This window comes from Electrophorus electricus, unplaced genomic scaffold (assembly GCF_041902795.1).
Source record: "Electrophorus electricus isolate QZ-2024a unplaced genomic scaffold, ASM4190279v1 Scaffold67, whole genome shotgun sequence".
Classification (NCBI taxonomy): Eukaryota; Metazoa; Chordata; class Actinopteri; order Gymnotiformes; family Gymnotidae; genus Electrophorus; species Electrophorus electricus.
In genome coordinates, this window is record NW_027658784.1 from 1 (window position 1) to 10,115 (window position 10,115).

The following is a 10,115-nucleotide window of genomic DNA, read 5'->3' on the forward strand; positions in this document are numbered from 1 at the left end:
CAAATGATTACTTGACAGGTCCATTCTCACTCTGTGTGTGTGTGTGTGTGTGTGTGTGTGTTCCAGACATTCATGCTCTGCTTCTCTCAGACATGTTGGTGCTACTCCAAAGGGGTTCAGGTGACCGTTTGATCTTGCGATGTCCAGCGCGCTCACTGGGTGGGGTTTGGGGTAGGAACACGGACCTCAAAACCCCCTTTTGCCCCGTTGTTCGCTTGGATTCATCTCTTGTCAGATCTGTGGCTACAGGTATATTTGTAGTTATTCTTACAGCTATGAATAGCCAGAATAGATGAATGGGTCTGGAATAACTATGTCTTTATTTTATTTTTAAAAAATTAAGAAGCCAGTTAGAAATTGCATGTGGGTTAGTTTGAATACATTGTTTGACAACCTGCTCTTCTCTATCAGATAACAAGGCCTTGTATGTGATCAGTACATCAGAGAGACAGATATACGAGCTGGTGGCTGGGACTTCCTCTGAGAAAAACACGTGAGTTTGTTTTTTTGTCTCTCTCTGACCCACCATCTTCTCATCAAGGTCAACCAGTCAGCACTGCTGTGTCTGTTTTGTGATAACATTTATGGTGTCAGGCCATTTATGTTCAGATGATTTTAACAACATTGTGCTGTTGTAGAAATTGGGACCTGATGGCTTTAGCGATGTTTCCACAGATGGAAGAACCTGTTAGAAAAGACCATCTCCTCGGCCTCTGGAGGCAGTGAAGCCACCAAGCAAGGATCAACAGCTATCCCAACTGACCAATCAGAAGCCTACATGCATACTGGTGGGCAGGGTTATGTGGGAGGACGAGCTAAAATGGCTGATGCTGCTCTTCAAGATGGTAAGAATTTGTTACACTCCGTTACACAGTCATTGTTGCACTATGATAGTTAAACAGTATATTTCTGGTGGTGGTGGTGGTGGTGTTTTTATAAATAGAATTTTAGCAGGCTCAGATATTTACCAACTTTTTTGCACCCTTTGTGTTCTGCCAGTCAGGACACTAAGACTGTTGATCCTTGGATCCTTGGATCCTTTAGAGGCTGCCAGTCAGAAGCAGAAAGTGACATCATTGTCCTCACAGCAAGAAGGGCAGGAGATGCCTTGCCAGTCACCAAAAGGCCGTTCACACCTGGAGATGCTGAGGCATGAAACGAGGCCCTGCCAATCACGAGCAAGCATACGGCAGCGCATGATAAAAAATGTGGATGGAATCTTTCAATCAATGAAGGGGCTGATGAAAAACCTGCATCAGCTTAGGGTAATGTGGATATATTACTCACGCTCTCTCAAACACACACACACACACACACACACACTATCATTGCAGCTAGCTAGCACTTTCATGTTATGTTTTAAAAGAATGGCTTTGTGCACTTGTGAGATCCTGGTTAACTCCTTGTTTTCATTTTCATAGGAGATTGAAGCACTGTAGACTGCTCACAATGGTGAGAAAAAAGTCACCTGTCAGTCAGTTCAGATGACACCATCCATGGGTCTTCCTCCATTATCAGGACACCATCTATTTATCTTGGGTCGAGCGATGGTAAGTGTGTCAAAGAAGCCATTTATAAATACTGGGGCTAAACCTGTTTAATGCTGTACCACAATTCTTTTTGATTGTACCAAACAAAAAGATCTAGTCTGGAATCACTAGAATAATTTGGGGTTGAGTTTAAATGGAGCACACAGTTGAATATTAAAACATCACCGCAGATCTTGGGTCTTGCTATTGCCAGACTGAAAACTGGCCTTCAAACCTGTAGCAATTCCCAATTTTAACTTTAAGAATTTTATGTATTTATTTGAATAATGTTTAGTATTGATTTTGGAGTTGATGTAATTATGTTGCTTATGGTGTACTACCCCTGCAGACTGTGGCAATTGTATGGTCATCTTTCCAACCTGTTTAGGTAACGAAGAAGGGCCAACAGAACCAGTTCAGCCCAAGATCCATTCTACAGGATTTTGATTTATTACACGAGACATTGTAAAGAGTTTTACTTACACATTTGAAACATGAACACACACATACTAAGGGTGTGGCATTCCTGCCATTTCATACATCCTGTGTAGCTCTTTACTAGAATCCCAGCATGCCTTTCTCCTGGGAGAAACCTGCAAATATTGTATTGTCTGCAACTGAGAAGAGAGACAGGACAGACGAACCTTCAGCTCATGCACCGAGTTGGAATAAAAAGCATTCAAATGAAAGTCCAGATATGTGAGGTGTTTTTTTTTTTATTAGGTAAAGCTAAAGTTGGAACAAGGGAACTGAGGTGACAGTTTAAAAAAAAAATTAGTCAGTGAAGATGAAGAAATGGAACTAAAATGAGACTGAAAATGTATGGCTGAGGAAATGAATCTGCCCATTAAAGGGACCCCCCCCAAGCACTTTACCCAATACATGTATGTTAATACTCACTCACGTCATCAGTGACAAACTGGCAACCCAACAGGTACCATTTTGCTCGAGGACCCATAATCAGCCCATGTCAACTTGACCCAAGATTGTGGCTCTCTTCGCCTTATGGAATGTGTGGATGGGTGACTTAAACAAATTCAGGTTCTTTTTCACTGGGACCCCTGCAAGACACATGGGCTCCAAGAGAGTATTTTGCATTAATATCATCATATGTCTATGTTGTATCCTTTATTTTATAAATTAACACTATGCGAGAGCAAAGAATAAAGAGTGTGGAAGGAGTTTATTTTATTTCTTTAAGCGTTCTACAGAATAGAAAATAAAGGTTTGGCCTCTCTTTACGCACAATGGATAAGGCAGGGCGTACTGGGATTGCCATTGTGTTGTGGCAAGACATCATCTTCACTGCTCATTACTGTATACTTATTTGTGCAGCCCTGTTCTGGACTGACTCCTGTCAACATTGCAGGGAACAAAAAGGAACATATTTGTTGTCTGATATCATGTCATTACCTATGAAGGGGCACCTTCTGTGTAGTGTAAATACTGTGAAGCTCGTCCCTCACCTCTTGAAATGGCTCAGTGATGCCAGGGTTGGTTTTTGACACATATGAAAGGATTTATACTTTGATCTGTTAAGATGTTGGTAGAAGTGGCTCCTTTACACTGACTCCAGTTTGGCCTTTGTTGTATAATGGCTAATGTTATGGTTCAAAAAAGAATGAAACTGTCCAAGATCAGTGTTAAGGACCAGGTTCTACCTTAATCTAGCTGCATCTGGATGCTAATAGCCTAATGCTAGATTATGCCATCACATTTCCCTTTTATAAACTAACCTGTGAAAGGGAGAAGGAAGAATGGCCCTCTATCCTGTGTGGCTTTCCCACTCCCATGTGTTGGGACTGTTTTGAGGGTCGTTGGTGTAATTGGATTTTGGGGTGAATGTGGACCGGGCTTTGACAATTGACAAAATGTATAGAGCGGCTGGTCCATTTTTGGCTTTGTATGCAAGCATCAAGATTTCAAATCTGATGTGGTCAGTTACTTCATACTGCCAATGAAGTGAGCGCAGCAGTGGAGTGACATATGAATTTAGGAAGATTGAAGACCAGTGATGCAGCTGCATTATGGACAAGTTGTAGAGGGCTGATGGCTCTTAGAGGAAGACCAGCAAGTAGCGAGTTGCAGTAGTTTAGCTTTGAGATTACAAAAGACTGCACAATTACCTGGGCAGCTTCCTGTGAAAGAAAGGGCCGAATCCTTTGTATGCTACAAAGGAGAAATCTGCAAGACCAGGTCAGATTTGAAATATGAGTAGAGAATGACAACTGGTTGTCCAAAGTTATGCCCAGGCTACGAGCAGCTTCAGATAGTGATACCAGGGAGTTCTCGATGTACATAAGCTTGGCTTTACTGGGGTTGAGCCTCAAGTGGTGGCTGTCATCCATGACACAATGTCAGTCAAGCATGCTGAGATAAGTCTGGAGACCTGCGTATCGGAGGGTGGGAAAGAAAGAAATAATTGGGTGTCATCAGCATAGCAGTGGTAGGAAAAGCCATGAGAAGATATTACATCACCAAGAGAACAGGTATACAAAGAGAAGAGGGCCTAATACTGAGCCCTGGGGGACACCAGAGGAGAGTCTACATGGATTGGAAGTGGATCCTTTCCATGTTACCTAAATGGACTGAAAACATTTCCATGCAGAGCCAGTCACACCAAGGCTGGAGAGAACAGAGAGGAGAATGTTGTGGTTTACTGTGTCAAAGGCTGCTGAAAGGTCCAGAAGAATCAGGACAGAAGACAGTTTGGCAGCTTTAGCAGCATAAAGATTCGCAGTCACTGCTATGAGGGCTGTTGAATGTGCTGGATTGTAGCCAGACTGATGGGGATCATGCAGCTACTTCTGTGTGAGGAAACCAGATAATGAATTGTAAACTTCTCGTTCAAGGGCTTTTGAGAGGAAAGAGAGAAGTGATACTGGTCTGTAACTGGTTATGTTGGTGCTGTTGAGTGTGGCATTCTTGAGGATTGGTACCACCCTGGTGGTTCTGAATGCAGAATGCAGATCTCTTGAGATCGTCTAGAACAGAGTGGAGGCAATGGGATCCAGCGGACATGTCGGATTGCTGGAAGTCAGGAGTTGAAGAGTTTTTCTGAGCAGAGAGGGGAAAAAGAAGCCAGAGAGTTGGATGTACAGGAATGAACACTGGCTGGAAGAATGGGAACAGAGGAAAAGGACCGGCGGATTGCTGCAACGTTCTCCTCAAAGAAGAGGATCAGACAAGGTTCAGACAAGAAGCCTTGAATTAACAGAATCTAAGGCAAAAATAATTAAACTCAGAGCCTACCATACCCAATCAGAGAATGATCCCGGAGAAAAACCCAAAGGACTACAGGCCATCTTTTGCGCCATGCAGTTTACGTTAGCTGTCCTAATTCTCTAGGATCGCTTTCTAAATACAACGCTGCTGTATTGAAGGTGGCCCGCAACCCAGATAACAGTCGGTCAACGATCAATAAAGAATCAAATCTACAAAAAAAAAAAAAAAATGAAGCTGAAGCAGGCGGTTAAATAATGACCTAAACTATGATCTGAAGTAGTATGGTAGAATAGGGTGAACAACGATTGAAAGCTGTATATTCGGTGAGTGATAACCTGTAGAATATTGAGGAAAGGGATCGGGAGTTTGGGACGGCGGGGCGACACAAGGAACATGGGGGAGGAGAAGTGTTGGCATGGGGCGTAGTCGGTGTAGTAGCCACGGTTTGAATGAAGGAGACGGAAATATGTGTTTCTGTGAATAACAGATGAGTAGCTGTTCCCGCAGGCAAAACAGGGGAAAACGGAGTGGAATTGTTTGGTTTAGGGAAGGTGCACGGCCAAAGGAACAGACAAGAAAGTGCGACGAGTACGCCTGTTGTCTAATAGTGAGTGTAAAGAAACGTGGCGTTAAAACTGCTCAAGCGTATAAGAGTGAGGATAAATTATATGCTTAGGTGAAACAATATTATGCATGCCGTAATGGAAAGTAAAGCATACGTTTTATGCTCTCTCCATGATCCTTAACGCTCTTCATTTGGATGGTTTTCCAGCCGAATAGCTCTGATTCGCAAGTGTCTGGGTGATGAATGATAGTATTCACACACGCAGCGGGGCTCAAGGCATTGAACCAACGCATAGTGGAAGAGTTGGGAACGGATCATGGATTTTACATTGCACTGATCTTAAGATGTAACGTATTGCCTTTAAGGATTACTTTCTTTATTTCCATAGAACTGGGCAGTGTTTTGCAAAATTTCACGACGTGGATGTTGAAAAGTGCATTTTATTCCAGTCTGGAAAACCCCTGCGCTTGGATTTTCTTTGTGCCGCAAGGTCCTTAGCATTCGGATGTAGCCCCTCGCAAAGAAAGGCAAGTCGCCTAATTTTTGTAGTCTTTTTTCCCCTCACAGCGAATTGAGGGAACGACGCCTGTCTTCGCTTTGTGTTTTTCACCTTTTAACTTTTGGAGCCAAGTAAAACTCATTTTAAGCGTCGCATTGTCCTGTCCGCGTCGCTGTGCTCTAAGCCTGCAGTAATTTAATAGTTCTTGGCGTATTGGTGGATAGGGTTATTGGAATACGGTGAACTCGGTGCTGACATGCAAACAAAATGGAACCGGATTGATGAACCCTGCTGGGTATTCTTTCATTTCCTTTGTGTGGAGTCTCGTCAAATTGTTTCTTAAACCCAAATACTTGATTTCAATAAAATAATTCTTAATGTTTCCAATCATTTCACTTGTTTATTGTTTTGGTGGCTTGAAGTGCATGTTTTAATGTATGCTTACAGCAGTAATCTTTGTATCAGTAGACGCAAACTGTTTCCACCATACCTTATTGCAGTCTTCATTGGAAAATGGGTTTGGCTACGATTTAATCCTTAGCTCGCCTAACTCCAGTAAACGCGAGAGAGAACCGATACTGTGTGTCAAGCAGCGACTTAAGTTGTTGCAAAAGCTGGGATGTAGATAGTCCTGGTTATGTATTTACAATCGAACACCAACTTAAACTTTTCTTAAATGTAGGTGCGGCGTAAACTGCCTTAGATTCATGGATATTTTGATTACTGTACCAAACTTGGTCCAGTCCCAGCATTCGAGCTTTTCAATGAAGGCCTCTAAGCCTCGGCCTGTCTTTGCGTGGGTGTTGGGGGCGCCCTGAGTACCTCCCCTGCAATTCTTGTCCACTGTTACTCTGAGGCATTTAGGCCTTACCCTGTGCAGACAATGATCCGCTGAGCTGGTTACGTCGCTTGGCGACAAGTAATTTGAGATCACTGTTGATGGTTTACACCTACCTACAAAATGACAATGGGTCAAAAAAAAAAATGCATTGTTTCCAAACCACAGAATAATGCAAAGAAAACACATTCATGGTACTAATGTTTTAACTTAGGATTAGTTAAGAAATCAGTATTTGGTGGAATATCTCAGATTTTGATTGCAGCTTGTTCATGCATCTTCAGGTGTTCTCCACCAGTCTTTCACACTGCTTGTTAAATAAGCTTTGATTACCTAATCAGAATCTCATTAAATACAAAGAGCTGTACATGTGGTGGAATTCAACAGACTGTGGAATTGAAATCATTGCCAAATGCAGAGATACTGATTGGGACTGATCTCTTAATTTTCTTCGAGAGTTATGTTTTTATATATGAGTTTTTATTCTAACCTTTATTATAAAATGCATGGGGTTATGGTCCCATTCTATTCTGTTCAAACGTAGGCCTACTGTTTTTACAATTCCTGTGAGAAGCGTGTGTGTGTGAGAGAATCCAAGAGCCCCTATTTGAGATTGATGCGTGGCATGTGTTGGGAGTCTGCCCTCGACAAATGGTATCCTTGACTGTATTACCAGTTTTGTAAACAATCCCTGACAAGTGGGTGAGTAAGAAGTGCATGCACACAGACACAGCAGAAAGAGGAGGTCTGTGTTTTTGGCTTCCTAATCAGGAAAGCTTGCGTTCCCTTCATATACAGCCAATCAGAGAGAAGGGGAAAGACATTTAGAAATAGAAAGTGAGGAAAGTTGTGGTTCTTCATTAAAGGAATTGGATTAAGAGTCACTATTCTTAAGAATGTGTTTAGTACCTACTCAGGCACACACAACAGCTTCTTCAATGACAGTTGCTGCTGTTATTTTAGAGCTGACCACACACACAGACCCAGGTAAACATACGAACAGCTCACTGACATATTTTTGCTCTCCCCAGAAATAGGGTTGTGTGGTTAAAGGTCATGTAACCATAGAAACCTAGCCCCCACACTGTTCACTGCTCCTGTACCCTCTTATTCATTCCTTTGGTAAGAGCCAAGCTTGGTAACCCTGGAGATGATGGGAGATGGCTGGTGTGTGTGTGTGTGTGTGTGTGTGTGTGTGTGTGTGTGTGTGTGTGTGTGTGTGTGTGTGTGTGTGAGAGTGATGAGACCTTGTGGTGAGTGTGAGAATTGTGAAAGTACCGATTCACAAAGTTGTTGAACGATGAGCCTGTTTTTGTAAATTGCTTCCTTAGGGTGAAAAACATTTAATACCTTGAAGGTGAAGTGGTGTGTAATGCTATTTTCTGGTTTGTTCATTATTCTTGCACAGTTCAATTAATAGATGAAGACTACAACCTTTGTTTCAATTTTCAGTGTGTATTCAAGATGTTCATTTTCAAAATGTGACTCAATTTTATACTATCACTGTTCTGGGACATTAATGGATTCATTGAAATATATAAAAACAGATCTTTATAGATCTCTACATATTATGGTGTTGCTCTGATTTTATATGCACTTGTTCATTCTGAATGAGAACAGATTGTAGTGAAATTGTGGGCACTTGTAGCTCACCTTTAAGAGCAGATAGAGCTTTGTGCTGACACCACCAGTCTTTGGTTTGATTAACAGGGAGCGTGTTCACTCTGAGATGTGTTGCTCTGGATTATGGTATTTGCTTTAAAGGTATACTTATTACTCTTCCTCCCTCAGGTTAGTCCTCCTCCTCCTCTTCAGCCTTCAAAATAGATTCTCTCAGGAGTAAGGTTGAACTGCTGCAGCTGCCGCTGGCTCTATCCTCTAAATCTATCTCAGAGCGCAAAACTCAACTGGGCATAGCAACAAAATGTTCCAGGAGGCGGAGCTGGGGTCCACAAACCCCGCCCACTGGCCCCAGACATGGACAACGAGTCACAGTACTCGGGCTACTCCTACAAGTCCTCCCATTCCCGTAGCTCTCGCAAGCACAGGTGCGTATGCCATTTCCCGACATTCTTCCCTTTTGCCTAAATGTGGGTGGGCATTGATGTTTTGTCTAGAACATACAAATGTGAATGTACACTACTGCAAACACTGAGGGTACCACCGTATCGTTATTTAACGATTATCCATTTTATGTTGCTTTATGTACCAACTTGGAGTATACTGTGTATATAAATGTTTATATACATCTGTGTGCGCATGCGTGTGTGGTGGTGTTTCAGGGATCGGAGAGACAGGCACCGCTCTAAGAGCAGGGACAGCAGAGGGGACAAATCGGTCACTATCCAGGCTCCTGGAGAGGCCCTGCTGGACACAGAGTCCACACGTGGAGATGATCGAGTCCATGTTTTCACTTCATACCTCCTCCAGCCTGGAAAACCATTCCACTATAGCTTCAGACCATAAAAAGTCTATAGTGCTTCAAAATATGAATGATTGACTTTTTTTTTTTTTTTTACTGAAATGTTGGACTGGGCATCTCATGTCTCCTCATGCAGTGTCAGAAATTTTGCTCTAAAATCTCGCAGTACACATATACGCAACACGCGTATAAAAACAACCAATAGGGAACAGCCTGCCATAGCTCACATGCCAACTACAAATAACAGTGGTATAGCAAAATGAGCATGAAGTATGTGGGACACAAAAATATTTTGTGCAGTTGTGGCAGCAGATAGAATGCCTTTTTGATGTCACATTTTTGTGACAAAAGCACAATATCTTAATGATCTAGCATGATAGTTTCCAGAAAATCTGTATCATGTAGTCCGATATTGAGAACAACTATCGATGGAGCACTGTGCCATGGAGTTTGGTCAAGGTTTCAGATGCATCGTCTTGTACAGTTTGAAATGCAAAACAATGTTTAAGACTGCTGGAATTGCACAGTGCAAAGGCAGGTTGGGGTGAGTACCAATGTTAGCTGGCATGCTTTTGTTGTAGACTTGATGGCCGATTCATTGTCTTTTTTCCAAGTCAAGCTTCCACACATTCACACTTGACACTGTAACCTCATCAGCATGGTATGTTACTCTACAAGTCAAGTTTTCAGAACCAACTGATGGTGAATGACATCTCAAAACTATTCTTGAACGTACTTTTTCAGATTTGAATTCCTTACTGAGAAGTTTGAAAGAACTTAGGAGTCGTTGTTGAGTTAAAAAAAAATGTGTCTGGAGTGTGAATGGCCATCATAACTTGCATTTTTCATCGGAGCCTTGCTCACTAAAGCTGTTATTTTAACTAAGCCTACTCGCTGGTTGAGTTAGCTAGACAGGCAAGCTTGTTAAGGTTTAATTCCCGAAGTTTGGGCCCTGCTGTCGGCTTGAATGTCAACACGTAGCCCCCAGGAGAGAGAGTTTCGCCTGTGAGCTAAGAAAGGGGGAGAGAGACAAGTAC

At 42.4% G+C, this 10,115-nt stretch overlaps 1 long non-coding RNA gene across 1 annotated transcript; it reads left to right on the top strand.

The window, feature by feature from the left end:
- The first annotated feature begins 4,709 nt into the window (after positions 1 to 4,709).
- Positions 4,710 to 9,284, top strand: LOC145656490 (uncharacterized). The gene is made up of 3 exons (XR_014122160.1): positions 4,710 to 5,361; positions 8,448 to 8,704; positions 8,939 to 9,284. It is a non-coding gene; the product is annotated as an uncharacterized LOC145656490 (long non-coding RNA).
- The last annotated feature ends 831 nt before the right edge of the window (positions 9,285 to 10,115 follow it).